Source organism: Dama dama, chromosome 24 (genome assembly GCF_033118175.1).
Source record: "Dama dama isolate Ldn47 chromosome 24, ASM3311817v1, whole genome shotgun sequence".
NCBI lineage: Eukaryota > Metazoa > Chordata > Mammalia > Artiodactyla > Cervidae > Dama > Dama dama.
Window position 1 is genome coordinate 51,062,708 of NC_083704.1, and position 17,310 is coordinate 51,080,017.

Below are 17,310 nucleotides of genomic sequence, written 5' to 3' on the forward strand. Positions count from 1 at the left end.
ACTGAATCAACCAGGACCCCAATAGAAAATAAATGAAAAAAGCAAACTGCAATAATTTGAAGAGTGTTTGGTTACCAGGGATGATTTTAAATGGAGGGGTTGACAGTTTTACCCTCTGAAACACTGCAGTTGCAGGGTGAGCAGACTCACAGGATTCTTGTGCCAGAAATAACACATCTCACCTCCACTCATATTCCATCAGCCAAAAGCAAGCTACATGACCACATTTCAACAGGATTTAACATGCCCCCAGAGAGAAGACAAAGGAAATATTCATGAACATCACTAGTGACCATCACAGGGGGTAGATCCAGAGAGCCAATTTTCTTTGCATTTCTGCAAATGAGTGAGTCTGACCCAAAGCTCCGAGCAGCACAAGGTCCAAAAAGGCATGCTGGCTGAACAAATGAAATCACTGCCCCAAGAGGAAGTACCCTGTTTCCAACACCTCAACACAGAAACAGCACAGTGGGTGAAACCATGTGGGATCTTGATCAAATCCTCCAAAGGAAAGACAGAGGAAAACACCACCAATCCTTGAAAACTGAGCATGACCATCCAATTTCAAGAAGCCAATTCTTCATTGACACTCTTTTTTTTTTCCATTTATATTTATTAGTTGGAGGCTAATTACTTTACAATATTGTAGTGGTTTTTGCCATACATTGACATGAATCAGCCATGGATTTACATGTGTTCCCCATCCTGATCCCCCCTCCCGCCTCCATCTCCATCCCATCCGTCTGGGTCTTCCCAGTGCACCATCCCTGAGCACTTGTCTCATGCATCCAACCTGGGCTGGTGATCTGTTTCACCCTTGATAGTATTGACACTCTTGTTATTCAAGATTTGATGTAAGATAAATGGATAAAAATTATGTGATTGATATGTATCTATGTATAAACACATTCACAGAATGGAATCCTTGTTGTTTAGTCCTTAAGTTAAGTCTGACTCCCCTGCGACCCCATGGACTGTAGCCTGCCAGGCTCCTCTGTCCATTGGATTTCCTAGGCGAGAACATTGGAGTGGATTGCCATTTCCTTCTCCAGGGGATCTTTCCAACCCAGGAATCCAACCTTCGTCTCCTGCATTGGCAGGCAGATTCTTTACTGCTGAGCCACCAGCGAAGACCAGTGGAATACTACACAGCCATGAAAAAGAATGAGATTTTGCCATTTGCAGCAACATGGGTAAACTTGGAAAGCATTATCCTAAAAGTGAAATGCGTCAAACAGAGAAAGACAAAAACTATATGACATCACTTATATGTGGAATCTACTAAATACAACAAATTAGTAAGTAAAACAAAAAAGCAAAAACAAAAAAGCAAAAAAACAAAAAAGCAGCAAACTCACAGATATAGACAATGAGCTAGTGGTTTCCAGCAGGGAGAAGGAAGGGGTAAGGGGCAAGACAGATATGGGGAAGTGGGAGGTACAAACTATTGGGTGTAAAGTGACAATCAAAGGGTTACCCACTCAGTCATTTTTGATTCTTTGTGACCCCATGGGCTGTAGCCCACCAGGCTCCTCTGTCCAGGTATTCTCCACATAAGAATACTGGAGTGGGTTGCCATTCCTTCTCTAGGGGATCTTCCTGACCCAGGGATCGAACCTTGGAGTCTGCCACACTGCAGGCAGATTCTTTACCATCTGAGGCACCAGGGAAACCCCAGTTGGGTATAAAATAGGCTCAAAGATGTGTTGTACAGCATGAGGAATATAGCCCATATGTTGTAATAACTGTAAATGGAAAGTAACCATTTAAAATTAAGTATTTTTTTAAAAAAGATTTGATGTCCAAAGGGAAAGTCTGTTTGTCCTGGAGAGAAGATGCCACACAAGATTCTGCCTGGGAGGGGTCGGGTGCAAGAAGCCCACCCCATAGGGCTCTGGCGGCTCAAGCTGGTCTCCTTCTCTCCTGGCAAGCAGTGAACTCCAGGATATTGTTCAAAGGCAGAATCGATACCGAAAACATTTCCAAGTTGGTCTGGAACAAAATTTCCACAGAAGGCATCTGAAATAGAATAGCTCACCAAAGGATCTATATTAACAGGTAGGGGGATTTCTGTAACTGCACCCAGGATAACCTCAAAGCTTCAACTGGAAGAGATACCCCCTAGAGAGCCAAATAGAAGCCCACAGAAACGGCGAGCCAGGGGGCTCCTAATAACATCCCCAGCCCCTGCAAAGAATCATGGAGCATTAAGTAGGCAGACTGCAGGAAGCAGAGATTACAGACAACAGAAAGACAGGACAGTCTCATGCGGTACCGTGGAGCTGCGATGCCTCCAGGCCTGGCTGGCAATTTCCTTCTGAAATAGCGCAGCGCCTTTTAAAATTATATGTTGCTTCTCCCCAGCCTCAAAGAACTTCTGAATGTAATGATTACAAGGAAGTTGCTACATGAAAAGAGCCTCTGCATGGAGAATTTATCCTCTTTCTTCTCACTGTTCCCACTCAAGTCATCATCTTTGTTCAGCACATTCGTCATCCCTCACTGGAAGAGGAAATAACTCGAGCAAAGGCCAAGCACGCGAAGGCTTCCCTGAGTGTGTTAGTTACAGACAGCTGTGTGACAAGGCACCCCCAAACCTAGTGACCTAAATGTCAATGGTCATTTCTTATTTCTCATGGTTTCTGTGGGGTGGGAACTGGGGAAAGGCTCAGCTGAGCAGTTCCCGTGTGGGATCTCACAAGTGATTACCGTCAAGTCTCAGTTGGGGATGGTATCGCTTGAGACCAGGTTAGAGGATCCATTTTTTATTCCAATGGTGGCAGTGTGCTTTATGTACTCTTAATTTTGGCTGCATCTCGAAGCATGCAAGATCTTGGTTCCCTGACCCAGGATCAAACCCACGCCCTCTACAGGAGAAATGCAGAGTCTCAACCACTACACCACTAGGGAAGTCTCAGAGGATCCATTTTTAAAGTGGCTCACTCACCTAGCTAACAAGTTGGTGCTGGCTGTTGGCCAGGGACCTCAACTCCTGTCCACATGGGTCCCTCAAGACATGGCAGCTAGCTCCTGCAGAGCAAGGGATCCTAGACACCAGGACAGAGACCAAGCCTCGGAAGTCACAAATCGTCAGACCTGCCAGGAAGGACCAGCCCTGAGCCAGTGAAGGAGAGGACTATACAGGAACGTGAAGACCAGGAGCCATCTCGGAATCTGGCTCCCAGGGAGTCTAAGACACTGACCATTAGGTGCCATGGGGTGGAGCAGACGCCCACCCACACCCACCCACCTTCCAATCTGGCCGGAATTTCTGAGGGTTGGGTGCCCCCCAGGAGCAGCCCTCCTCAGTGACTGATGGGCCTCAGTGTACACAGGGACCAGATCCCTCAGGCTTAGAGTGGGAACCCCCAGTGAATTACACTCCAGTTGCACCATGGCGACTGGCTTAACAAAAACACCCTTTCTCACTTCCCCACTCCCCAGCTGGTGTTTCCTGGGTTCATCTCATACATAAACCATATGCACTGAGATTACTAACTCAGGTTCTGCTTCTGGGAGCCAACCGAAGGCCGAGAGGGCACTGACAAGCTTCCTGTATTCATGGAGCTTTCATTGAGCTGGGAGGCAAAACAAGTGCCTATAAATCAGGCTTCATGGCCTCAAAAACAAGCTGTAAGCTAATAATTAGGTTCTTAAAGAAAATACTATGTTTGGCAAAACCTCAGTTGGCAAGATCACATGAAAAACAGAGGGGTGGTGGAGTAACAATAAAAGTGACATTCTATGTATTTTTAAACTATAGTAAGTAGGGACTTCCCTGGTGGTCCAGTGGCTAAGACGCTGCACTCCCAATGCAGGGGACCCAGGTTCAATCCCCGGTCAGGGAATGAGATTTCACATGCCACAATTAAGACCCACTGCAGCCAAATAAATAAATTTGAAAGTAAATAAACTACAGTAAATAAAGCTTCTGGAAGGCATCTACAAAAACAGACAAAATGTGTCCAGGTTGAATATTTGCTCCAAGAAGTGGCCCTGCTCCTGAATGACCTTCCTCACTTGCCCCACAGTCATGGCTCCGGTGCTGGGACCTGCTGATAAGTTTTTTAATAGACTGGACTCAAGAGATGATCTCACATGAAATAGCGTTCATCCACACTATGAGGGAGTTCTCTCTACAACTTGCTTTTCATCCCTTGGATCATGTTAAGAAGAAAAGGAAAGAAACCTCAATGCTGTGTTCAAGGTTATCTTTAACAAAACACCCATTGATCCTCCTTTTCTCCCAATGTCCCCTGCCCCTGGACTGAGCCATGTAACTGGAGGTTGATGGCTGGCTCTGGGAGAAGATTCTAGAAGAGAAAAATTGCAGAGGTATATTGGCTGCAGTTGGGAGGATAATAATAAGCTGGGGGAATAAACAGTAAGAGGCATTCAATATACTACTTGAGATGTGCTAGCAAAACAGGACAACGGTGAAAGACAAAGGTTCCTAAACCCAAGAGTTCTGGATAAGAACTGACCCAGTCCTTGATCTTGGGCAAGTTATTTTACCTTCCTTGGCCTGGCTCCCATTTGTGAAATGGGGATAGTAAGAATAATCAGGTTACCAGGAATATTAAAAGATTTTTTACCCTAAGTGTTTAGATTAGTACCTCATGTTGGGTTGGCCAAAAAGTTCATTTGAATTCTTCTGTTACAGCATATGAAAAAATCTGAACAAACTTTTTGGCCAATCCAATGCATAACAAATGGTACAGAAATATAGCTATGTCTTTTTTTTTTTTACACTTAGTACAGGGCAGAACCTTAGTAAAATTGTTTGATTTAGAATGAAAGAAAATAATGATTTGTATGGGGAATAGCATTCAAATTAGCTAGTTAGATCAAAAGAGCCATTTTGCTTAACTACCCTGGAGATTTTTTGTAAAACAGGTGTCATTCCAATCATATTGGAATATGCATATCCTGATACAAATCCACATTGTTGTTGTTTAGTCATTAAGTCGTGTCCAACTCTTTGCAACTCCATGCACTATAGCCTGCCAGGCTCCTCTGTCCATGGAATTCTCCAGGCAACAATACTGGAGTGACTTGCCATTTCCTTCATCAGGGGATCTTCCCGACCCAGGGATCGAACCCATGTCTCCTGCATTGACAGGCAGATTCCTTATCGATGAGGCACCAGTGAAAAAGTGAAGGTGAAAGTCGCTCAGTCGTGTCCAACTCTTTGCAACCCCATGGACTATATGTCCATGGGATTCTAAAGGCAGAATACTGGAGTGGGTAGCCTTTCCCTTCTCCAGGGGATCTTTCCAACGCAGGGATCAAACCCAAGTCTCCTGCATTGCAGGCAGATTTTTTACCAGCTGAGCCACCAGGGAAGCCCCCAAATCCACACAGTTTTCAGCTAAAAAGCTATGAACTAGCTCTAGAATTCAGCGTGTGATTGTCTTCTGCCACATTACTTAGCCTCTCATTCTTCACTGGCTGAGTGCCCATGCTACCCTAAATGGAGGTTCTGAAAGGGTGTTAGATTGCATTTCGCTTTATCGTGAGGACACACCAGCCAAGTCTCAAATCCAGCAGAAAAAATCTCATTCTACAACCTTTTTCAGGCTGCAAGTAATAGCAAGCCAATTGTAAGAAGTAATATAATTAATTTAGTGGGTTGGAACTGCCATTTTTAAATAAGTAGAATAAAAAATTCAGTGCAATGCACATTTAAGAAAAAAACAATTGAAACACACATGCACACACAGACACACCACTTTGCCACGTAAATATGTTTCTTACTGTGAGTTGTGTTAAAAAGTTCAAAAGATGGACTATAGCTCCTTTATGGTTTCTTTCATTAGTCATTATATCTATTCCTTTATTTAGCATCTAACCAGCCAGAACCCCTCAACCACATTCTCTGAGACCACATTTGTCTTGTTCATTGTTCATAAACAATAACACAAGCCCAGTGCCTGACACACAGCACATATTCAATATGTTGATGAGATTTACATTATTCCACAAGCCCCACAAACCTCGAGTCCACTCATTTTTCAGTAAGTATATTTATTTTGACTCCAAAGTATCATGTGTGCATTTCTCCTTTCCTATTTCCTTCCACTGTCTTGAACTCAGGGATTGAGGTAGGCTGCTGGCATTGACTGGTTTCCCAACCAACTGTGGTCAGTGGTCAGTGCTTACATATGTGACCCAACCTTTCCCAGGAGAACATTTTCCTCATCTTACAAATGTGGACCCTGAGGCCCAGAGTAGTGTCTTAACCTGCCCAAGGTCACAGAGCTGCCACATGTCACTATAATCTGACACCCGCTGCCCTACAAAGGCTGTGGATACTCAGTACAGAGAAACTTGTCTACGTTCTCCTCCAAGTGGAGACTGGGGTCCCAGGGGACCTCTGACCCATTTACCCGATACAATGAGCTCACAGGAAACTGAGTGTGGGGACGCTCTCCCACGATTCTCAATTCCTGGCTGTAACCCCAGTGTCACCTACACGGGTCCAACTGAGATAAAACTCCTTCCCAGGAGACCTCTTTGCTTCTCCGGCAAGTCTGTAAAACAAGAGGGGCTGTCTCGGCAATCTGGTCACAATGAATAAGACTGGAGTCACACAACCGCACACTTTCTCTCACATCGAGATAAAAATTCTTCTGGTATTAAAAAGATCAATCATAGCTTGCACTTCAAAATATCTATAAATGTCTCTTTAAAATATTTTACCCATGTGTTTTTGTTCTATAAACACTATTAAAAATTAAGAAGGAAAGATGGAACAATTACATTCTGAGGTTTCCTTTTGCCTTTGCCTCTCCCCTTTCTGGGGCCCTAAGTGATTCACTTCTTTCTCAGTTTGTCCACTTCTTGGGCCACAGTATGGACAAATAACCAACATCTGAGAAACATGCATTTATTCCTTAAAAAATATTTGAGGCACCTACTAAGTGCTAGACTGTGTGAGACTTGAGTTCGCATGCATTTCATCAGAGAAGGTTTTGAAAAGAAACCAAACTCTCTCAGGAACTCTTTTAATTAAATGAATGATTGGATGAATGAGTGGATGGAAGAATAAGCACCATTTAAAGTCCTACCAAATAAGAGGATCTGTCAATAGAAATGCAGCTTTTAAAGAAAGAGGCACAAGCTCAATGGCCAAAACATTCCAGGTGTGGCATTGAGTATGAAGTCAGCTTCAGGATAATGTCCACTCTTCTGAGATGAGAAACTTTCCTTTAATATCATTTGCTTCAAGTATGGAATATTAACCACAGCCATCCTCTCATGTACTCATTCATCCATCCATTCACCATCAATTCAACAATCCATCCATTCATCCACCCGATTACCCACCCATTCACCCATTTCTCCATCCATCAACCTACCTACCCAATCGTCCATCTACCCATCCTTCTATCTAGTCCTTCACCCAATCAACCATCCATCCCTTTATCCAGCCCTCCCCTCCTTCTTCCCTCCCTCCATTCACCCAACCACTGATCCAATCCATTCACTCATCCCTCCATCCATCCATTCACCCATCCATCCATCCACTCATCCAATCCAGCCATTCATCCCTCCAAGCACCCATCCCTCTACCTCTTTCTCTTTCCATCCACCCATCTATATCCATTCATCCATCATGTATTAAACACCAATTCTGCAGTTACTTCAGGAGCTATCTCCTCCCAGAATGCTCCCTAATCCTGGCTGAATTTTAATTACCACCTTGTTTATTCCACTACATGGTTTTATTTTAACACACAATTCATGTCTCTCCCTGGAAAATGTGACCACAGCTCTATCATTTAAGAGAATTAAGTTCGGGTACCTATAATAGAAATAATAATGATGTTATCATTTATTGAGAATTTACTATGTCCAGATTATTTGACAAAACCTCACGATGGCTCCCAGAGACACCACAATCACCCCCAGCTTAAACCCCATGGACGCACCGCTACAGAAACAAGGCCAGAATGGGAGGTGCAGGTCTGCGCAGACCCTGCCCCTGATCACAGGAGAGGGGAGGGGTATGGGGAGGGATGCCTGAGTCTCATTCAGTTCCATTCTCCTCCTGCCCCTGGAGTAAGACTATCCCATCTGTCTTTCATTTTCATTTTGCCTTGAAAATCCTCTGAGCATCTCCCAAAGTTTAAATCTCTAACCCCTAAAGTAAAAACTAAATGGGGGAAACTGGAAAATGACAAAATCAGTTCCCAGTAGGTGAGCTGCATCTTAACTCACTGGAGTTTTAGGGACTTTTTGTGTTTTTGTTTTTTCTCCCCAGGAATAACCAAAAACTTTATTTGCCTCCCTTCTGAACTCAGTGATGCCCAGCTGCCCCTCACTCTGGGATACAGCCTCTACTTGACAAATCTGTTCCTACTGCCAAGTCCTGGCTGGTTCCACAGGCCCCTCCTGTTTCGAGGTCTCCTGCACCCCAGGATGTCATGTAGTCGTAAGTCATGTCCAACTCTTTGTGAACCCATGGACTTTAGCCCACCAGGCTCCTCTGCGCATGGGATTCTCTAGGCAAGAATACTAGAATGGGTTGCCATTTCCTTCTCCAGGAGATCTTCCCCACCTAGGGATCCAACCCGTGTCTCCTGCACTGCAGGCAGATTCTTTACCACTGAGTCACTAGGTACGAAGTGCTGACTCGTTGGAAAAGACCCTGACACTGGGAAAGACTGAAGGCAAAAGGAGGAGGGCGGCAGAGGATGAGGTGGTTAGAGGGCATCATCAACTCAGTGGACATGAACTTGAGCAAACTCTGGAAGATAGTGGAGGACAGAGGAGCCTGGCAGGCTACAGTCGATGGGGTCGCAAAGCATCGAGTACAACTCAGCAACTGAATGACAAGCAGCCCCAGGAGATTGAACCAGGCAGCCATGCTCTCTCTGGGGCTGTGGTCTGTACCAGGAGGGGTTGCTGACCATTCTGAAGTTTCGTTCTGTGTCCAGCTGTCCTGCTGCACTGTGAGCCCCTAGCTTCGTCTCTGCATCCCAGCCCTGAGTGCAGCACATACTGGGCCCACGAGAACGGAGGACACATCTAAGGCTGAGAGTCCCTGGGCACCTCAGTGAGCATATCTGAAGCATCATGGAAGCCAGTTGTAGAAGAGCCACCCAATCAAAACTCTTCCTGTGAAACCTTTGGAAAAGTTAGCCTTGGCCCTCAGTCAAGCAGATGGTCAAGCTGGACAATGAAAGCAAACATTAACCCAGTGCTCCCCCTGTGTCTTGACACTGTAATCCCCACAAAAATCTTAGTTATCTCCACTTCACAGATGAAGAAACAGAGGCACAGAGAGTTATGTAACTTGCTCAAGATCACACAGAGTATGGAAGAGTCAGGACCTGACCCAGTCTGACTCCAAAGTCTGTTGTCTGTTCTTCCGTACAACACCATGGACTGCAGCAGAGAAGGATAAAGAAGGAAGGGTCTGTTTTGTGCTCTCTTGCCAGAAACTAGGAGGAAATTCTCCAAGCAAGGGCTTCCCTGATTCCAATCACCTGGTAACGCTCTGTACACCAAGTTCAGTTCAATCGTTCAGTTGTGTCTGACTCTTTGTGACCCCATGAACTGCAGCATGCCAGGCCTCCCTGTCCATCACCAACTCCTGGAGTTTACTCAAATTCATGTCCATTAGTCAGTGATGCCAACCAACCATCTCATCCTCTGTCGTCCCCTTCTCCTTCTGCCCTCAATCTTTCCCAGCATCAGGGTCTTTTCAAATGAGTCAGTTCTTCGTATCAGGTGAAAGTATCGGAGTTTCAGCTTCGGCATCAGTCCTTCCAATGAATATTCAGGACTGATTTCCTTTAGGATGGACTGGTTGGATCTCCTTGCAGTCCAAGGAACTCTCAACAATCTTCTCCAACAAGAATCAGAGGAGCTAATGGTTCCTCTGTCCCAGGCACTGTGGTGATTGCCTCAAATGCATGAGTTCCTTGCTCCTCACAATGGCCTCATGAAGCTGAAGCTGTCAATTCCCCATTTTACAGATGGGAACACTGAGGCCCCCAAAGAGTGACACCATGTGCCCAAGCGACGGAGCAGAGGGGATTCTCAGCTACATCCTCATCCCCAGCTCTTCCCTCACACTTATTTGTCATCTTTTTGGGTAGCTGTGCACGGGTTCTCCTGGCAAAGTGTGGGTTTTTAATGCAGAAAGAACCAATTAGAAATCAAAGTATATTATTAGCATTATGCACTAAAGAGGCAAAATTTTCATTCCTCGCTGAAGTGCCACGCAGGCAAGAAAAGCCCATGAGTGACGCTGAGCTTCATCCGTGGCCGGGCCTGGGATGTGGTCGAGATGGGTCACTCCTAAAGCGAGGAGGAGCCCAGCCGCAGCCTCGCATCTGACTACTTGCTGCCACCTTGTGACGAACTGATGCAATCACAGGAGGGGAACACGGCGCCCATCCGCGGGGGCGAGGACAGCTGGGGTCCCCAACAGTGATTCTCAGGGAGAATCCCTTAGGCTTGCCCTCTGAGAGATTCAGAAGCCCAGGCGGATGGGACGTGGCACCAACCCCCAGGGAAGTAGATCCCAGTCCTGGGTGAACAAGTTGGTGGCTAGTGGGGTGTGGGGACCCAGGAAGACAAGACGGTGACAGCTCCAAGGCAGCCGTCTCCTCTTCTGCTGGGGCATCCAGGCTAAAGTGCCCCCGAGGGGTGACGTCCCAAAGCTCCCAGGCAGGATCCTGGGTGCACAGCCAGACACTCTGCCCGAGACCTTGGAGACCCCGGGACTCCATCCCCTTCATCCCACGGGGGAGCAAGAAGCGCCCACTGCCCTCGCAGGGGAGGTGGTGGGCACAGAGTTCCTGCCTCAGTCGTGGTCCGTACCTTTTTGGAAGCTGTTCTCTTACCATGCTCTTTCTTAAATATACTCTGGGCCGTGGGTTTATTTTCCTGGGAGATGAATCAGACTATATTTCCTTTGGAGTCAGAGTAGGGAGTCCACAGCCCCCAGGGTCAGGGAAACATCTCGGGTGTAGACCCCGAAGAGAAGAGCAGAGGGGCTGAAGTTCCAGGTTTGGAGTTGGATGGATCCGAGCACAAACGGCTCCCATGGATCGTGCCCTGTGTGACCTGGGCCGGCCCTTCCTAAACACAGCCCCTGTCCTTACCGTGGAGATGATCACACCTGGTCCCTGGGTCATAAGGAGAATTCCATGAGAAGAACGTGGGTCCTTCTACAGACAGCTGAGCAGTCAGGGGCTCAGAACTGTTTGCTTTTACCGTATTTACTGTGTCTCCCTCAAATCCTCAAGCTCTCGTTACTCCCTCCCCTCCAGAATCACAGTGATGGTAGGACCTCGAATAAGTTACTTGGCTGCTTGCACTTACGACTCACCATCCAGAAGACAGGCAAAGCAGAAGCACAGCTATCTCAGAAGGATGTGGTGAGGATTAAACCGAACAATGTAAGCTCAGGGTTGAGCACACTGCCTTGCCCGGAGAAAAGTCTCCATAAACGCTACCTCTGACAGAGAACACTTGCCCTCGCTGAAATTCAGGGTGGTGGAGAGGAGTCCAGGGAGGGGGCGCTCAAGCTGCAACCCCTGCCGGTGGCGGAGGAAGAGCTTCGGGCCAGAATTTCTCTGCACAGGAAATGGGGCTTCAGCTTCATGTTAGCTCCAAAGGGGCTCCCACCAAGCTGACTACGGGGTCCTCAATTTGTCCTCGGCTGGAGAAAGGAGAGCAGTCTCCCTGCCAGGCTGTAAACTGTTGCAGCCTGATTTCCTTCCAGTGGAGAGAAGGGATTTACATAACCGAGCAGCAGAACATCAGTGGGCAGAGAGACGAGTCAAAAGTGGATGCAGGCAGCAAAGGGCATCAGTCACCTGGAGGGACCACAGGGCAGGAATCCAACGAGAGAGGAGGGCCCAGCATGGCTTTGCCCCGTCTGTCTCCTGCTCTCCTGGTTTCTGATGCTTAATCCACGGCAGCAGTGTGAACACAAACCACACGCCCTGATGGTGGGTGTTGCAGAAAAGGCTAGGGCTCTGAGCATGATCTGGGGAGCCTGGGGCCACAACTGAGTGTCTCCCCAGGGCAAAGTGGCCACTCAGGTCCCTAGGAGACAGCATGGTTGCAGATCTGCACAACCACCAAGAGGTCTGAGCCCCCCAGGACAGCTTATAAAGCACCACTGTGAGCTGTTTCATCCTGTAGTGACCCCCTTCCAGGCAGGTACAATATCTTATTCCCTGAGATCAGGGCAAAAAGGCTGAGAGATTCAGCAACTTGTGTAAAGACAGACCCCACCCTCCAGGATCACTGATCCCTCCCTGAGGCCATGCTGGATGCACGGGGGGTGCTGTGCTGCAAGGAGCTCACCATGAAGAGGGGCCATTTGAAGGGACAGCATCATCACCTGACCACTCTTCCCCACAGCCTCACCCCTTCTGCCTCCTAGGGAAGTCTCATCTCTCTTTCAATCGATGTTCTCTTGCTCTGTTATGTCCATCTCTTGCCTGGAGAGTCCCCTGAGACCCAGAAACATTCAGTGTCAGGATGAGGGTTTGCTGTTTCGGACCCCGAGACACACACTCAGAAAGCCCCCGGGGAATTGCTCCTCTTCTTCCTTATACGTTCTAATGCTATTAAACAGATAAGGGGACACTTCCTCAAAAGAAAAACACAATTCTTAACAGTGTCTAGAGCCCCAGGTTTTCAAATCAGCAGTAAACAGAGTCTAGTTTGGCAACCAGGATGCAGAAGTCCATGGACACACATCCCAGGCACTGTCTTTTTCAAAATGCAACCCCTGGCCTCCTGGTATTATGTGCAGCACAAGTTGCATCTGCAAATATCTCCACTTACTCTGGGGTTGAGATACCGCTGCATAATTGGCAACATACCCCATTTTATAATTAGCTGTTGGTAATTCCTATTATTACTGTTACCCTTAATTTATCTGACTGCAAAAACAATTGCACTGGGGAGAATACAGAGGCAGCTTGTGTTCCCCCAGCCAACACTTAGCTCCTCATCTGTCTTTTTCAAGCCAGGCTTCTAGAGTAAGAGCCAATCCAAAATTTCAAACTCTTTTAAAGTAACATCTGACACCCTAAGATCTCCCGCTAAACTACACATAGAGCAGCTAAAACACACACCACTGCTCCATAGAATATTCTATCTCTCTATTTGTACAGACAGTAGCAGTTTAAAAATGAGTCAAATTCCTATAGCCCTGAGGGATGAAAGTTGGAATAAATAGTAAAAAAATAATAACATTTGCTGTTATGAGCCCTTAAGCACTTGACATGTACTATTTGATCTAATACTCCTAATAGCCCCCACAAGTAGATATCATTTTTCCCTTAGCCCACTGAAACTCAGGGAGGTTGGATAATTTGCCTCAGTCTGCACATCTAGTAGGCAGCAGAGCCTAGGTTGGAACCCAGGGACACCTGACCTCCGAGTCTTGCTTTGAACTCCATGTCAACTGTCTTGCACATGTAAAGAAAAGTCAAGGCCGTTTAGTCCAGTCAATGCTGTCTGCTCTCCCAGGCAAGACTGAGCCATGGAACAGAGCTGGATGCTATGGGAGAAACAAGGAGGGCAGATGAGCATACGGGTATGCGCGTGCGGGTGTGCACTCACACTCACACCCACCCACACCCAGCAGCAGCAGCAATAGGAAAGAGGTGTGCTTACAAACTTCCCATCCTCTGGCCCAGGGACTCTCGCAGTGAGACTGGCTCTGGGGGACGTGATCAGAAATGGAACAGAGACAGACAGGGGTGTGCATCAAAGCCTTGTCCACAGCCAGGGGAAACTTGGGCTTCAATCTTCGTGTCCGACAGTGGGAGAAAGGTGAAGACGTGACACTACACCCACAGAGTGAAATGCTTTGTAAAAACAAATCGTTTTGAAGAATACTTAATAAAACGGAGACACGGTCATGAGATAAACTTAGGGGAAAAAACAAAATAACTTCATGTAGACAGTTTGATTCCAACTTCAAGCAGCCCAAAGGAAATGCCACGAAATTTTGATGTGGTCATTCCTGGATCACGGGCTTCCCTGGTGACTGACTCAGTGATAAAGAACCTGGCTGTAATGCAGGAGACACAGGTTCTATCCTTGGGTTGGGAAGATCCTCTGGAGAAGGAAATGGCAACCCACTCTAGTATTCTTACCTGGGAAATCCCATGGGCAGAGGAGCCTGACGGGCTACAGTCCAAAGGGTCACAAAAGAGTCGGACACGACTTAGTGACTAAATAACAACTCCCGCATCACAGGATTAGGATTTTTTTTCTTACTGTGTCATTCGGTACTTGTCAGTTATTCAACTGATTTTATTTTTCATAGGAAAAATAATTATTTTAAGTGGTCCCTACCCTGCCGGGATCCACTCTGAGATGTCTTATAGTTTGTACAATATGATCTCATTTATGTAAAATAAATATACATATGTGCATATATATACACACATATTCAAAGGAAGAAACACACCAAAATATTAACAGTAATCAGGCCAAGATAACGCGATAGCAGTTTGTCTTCACTTTCTTTTTACTTTTCCATATTTCCAAAATTTTCTACAGTGTAATAAATAGACAACACTTTGTAATTTTAAAAACTATAGTTTGTCACAGCCATTACTTCTTCCCAGGTGGTCATCGAAGCGTCTAAGTTCAAACCCTGCAATGCAAGGCCATTCTTCTCTCTGGTGCCTTTTGATGCCCATGTGTTCACACAGAAAACCCACACCTGTAATAATGAACTTGGCATTTCTGTTGAGGGGAAGTCATTCACACAGCAACTTGGACTGGTCTAGGGACTTCTTCAAACCTGGGAAGAAAAGAAACTAGGGAAAAAGGATCTGCTCGGAGTCCAGCAGGGCTCCTGGCATGAACAGTGTGCACATCAACCTTGCTCCCTGCTTGCTGTGATGGGAACAAGCTCTCAAGCACAGAAGGCGACTCCCGCCCCTGCCTCTCCTGCCATCTGAAGGACCGGCATCAGCCAGTTGCTCCTTCATCACTCAGGGCGGCTGCACGTGTGCACGGTCTTGGAGAGGGCCGGGCTGTACCTGTCAGACCGCTCACATACAGCTCGACTAACGCGGGCTGAGCTAGGAAGGAAGTGTGCTGCGGTGGTTACCAACCCAGACCCGGGAGTCAAAAGGCCTGAGCTAGAGTCCTGCCACTTCCTAGCTAAGTGACTCTTGGACAGTCACTAACAGACTCTGGGCCTCAGTTTCTTCATTGGCTAAATATGGATAATAATAGAGTAACTTGCTCTTGTGGGTTGTTGTGAGGATTAAATGAGTTAATATGTGTTAGGTGTTTTCAATCTGTCCATCTCTTGGTAAACGTTCAACAAGTATCTGTGTGTTTTCATCGTCATCATCCCAGGGCTTTGCCCACCCAAGGAAGCCACAAGGAACTAGAAGATGATAAAGACAGAGGGCTTCAAACAGCTTGTGGAGTTGAGGGGAAAGGTCTAAAGAGGGTACGACAGGAATAAGAATCCAAGGTCAATTACGGTGACCATAGGGAGGTATAAAAGGGAAAAGAGGTCAAGATGGGAGAAGGCTTCCCAAAGGCAGCAGCAATGGAGGACTGAGCCCCTGGCTTAGCAGAAGCTCAACTAAAAACTCAACAGGCAGCTCTAGGGACAAGGGCGGGAGTTTAGGGCAGTGGGATAAGAAGCAGCAAAGGCTGAAAAGAAAGTGAGGGATGACTTTTGGGGCCAAGAACCTCTGCAAGGAGCTGAAGCATGGGCCCAGGCGAGGCGGTGAGGCTGGACAGGATCCATGGTCCCCTCTTCCGTCTCGCTTTCATGTTCATTCCTGCCATCCCTCAGTTTTCTGATGAAGCTCATCCCCTCGGCAAAGCCCCCTCTGGCCCCGGACCAGAGCAGGCCCCCCAGCGACATACTGTCAGTACACTTTGAGAGCACTGCAGGGACACGTGCACACATTGGTCTAGCTCTTTGAGGAACGCCTGATTCCCGCACTAGACTGTAATCTCCATGAGGGTACAGGCTACGCTTCATTTCTCTTGTCCTCTATCCCCAGCTGAACGTAGTACCCGGGACAAAGTAGCAAGAGGTAAAAATGTTTGTTGGATAAATGAATGAATGAAGAATGAATAAACAAATGAAACTATTAAATTAAGAATTTTTCTCATGCTCCTGCTAAGGACCAGCCACGGTCCGAGCAGCAGTGATCTCTCTGGAAACGCTCTCTACCTCCCTCCTACACACGAAGTGGAGAAATGGAGAAAGAAAGTGTTATTGATATATTTTGACATTCTAGACTAAAAGCTGTTATACAAGAAGCAAAGAATTAATAGCCATCATCTCTCAAATTTATACTGCACTACTCAAGGGCTGAATTCAAGGACTTTTTAAAAACAGCAGCAAGTACTCCTCTTCACACTTCAGCCACTCTGCCTCTCCTTCTCTTCTTCTCTTAACCTAGCAATCTTGCGCACAAAACGGATCTGAAAAAGAAGAGAAACAGTGGAGCTTCACAGCCCATTGCAATGGGAATCTTAGGGGCTAGGAGGTGAACTGGGAGATTTAAAATCACCATTGCAACCTACAAGAGAAAGATGACACCTACACACGGAGCTCAAAGGGACAAGCTTTCCCTTCCCAAGATCCAGAAAAAGTACCTCTAGTGTGGCCTTGATGGGTATAAACTATGTCAACATTCCAGTGGGACTTTGCAATATGTCAGAACATAGGAGCATTTAAGGAGTTTTTCCCCAAAGAGCAAAGGGTTACCAGTCTGCTATTTTGCCACAGAATGAAAATGACCAATTAGTTTCTAAACAACCAGGAGGCTACATCTAATACGACCTATCTTCTTGGATGCTATCCTGGAAAGTGCACACACACACACACACACACACACACACACACACTTCACCTTTAAATCACTGGGAACGAATGGGATAGCTCCCAGGAATTTAGGTAAGCACCAAAGAGTGGAGCCATCAAGTCACCAGTAGCTTATGGTCATGGCTGAGGACACAGCAGAGCTGGTGGGAATCTGTATGCTGTCCCTTATGATCCAGCCAACCTCCCGGAGCCTCAGTTCTTTCCACCTGTAAAGTTCATTCATTCCCCACAATCATTCATTTATTCCCCAAATAGTCACTGATGGAGACTATTGTGGGAACCAAAAATAGAGCCATGAACAAGCCAATGGTCTTTTTTTGGAGAGCTGATGGCCTCCAGATCAGGCAATGACAATGACCTCAGATGGTGGGTGCGTGACTCCAAGACAGTAAGAATAATGATGGCTACCATTCATTGGATTCCTACGACTGCCAGACCCCGAGCTCAATTTG

At 46.6% G+C, this 17,310-nt stretch overlaps 1 protein-coding gene and 1 non-coding gene across 2 annotated transcripts in view; one reads left to right on the plus strand and one right to left on the minus strand.

Annotated features, from left to right (window-relative positions):
- Nucleotides 1-17,310, minus strand: part of CACNA2D3 (calcium voltage-gated channel auxiliary subunit alpha2delta 3) — an 839,655-nt gene that overhangs the window by 801,722 nt on the left and 20,623 nt on the right. The window lies entirely within an intron of this gene.
- TRNAG-CCC (transfer RNA glycine (anticodon CCC)) lies at nt 3,776-3,848 on the plus strand. The gene has a single exon. It is a non-coding gene; the product is annotated as a tRNA-Gly (tRNA).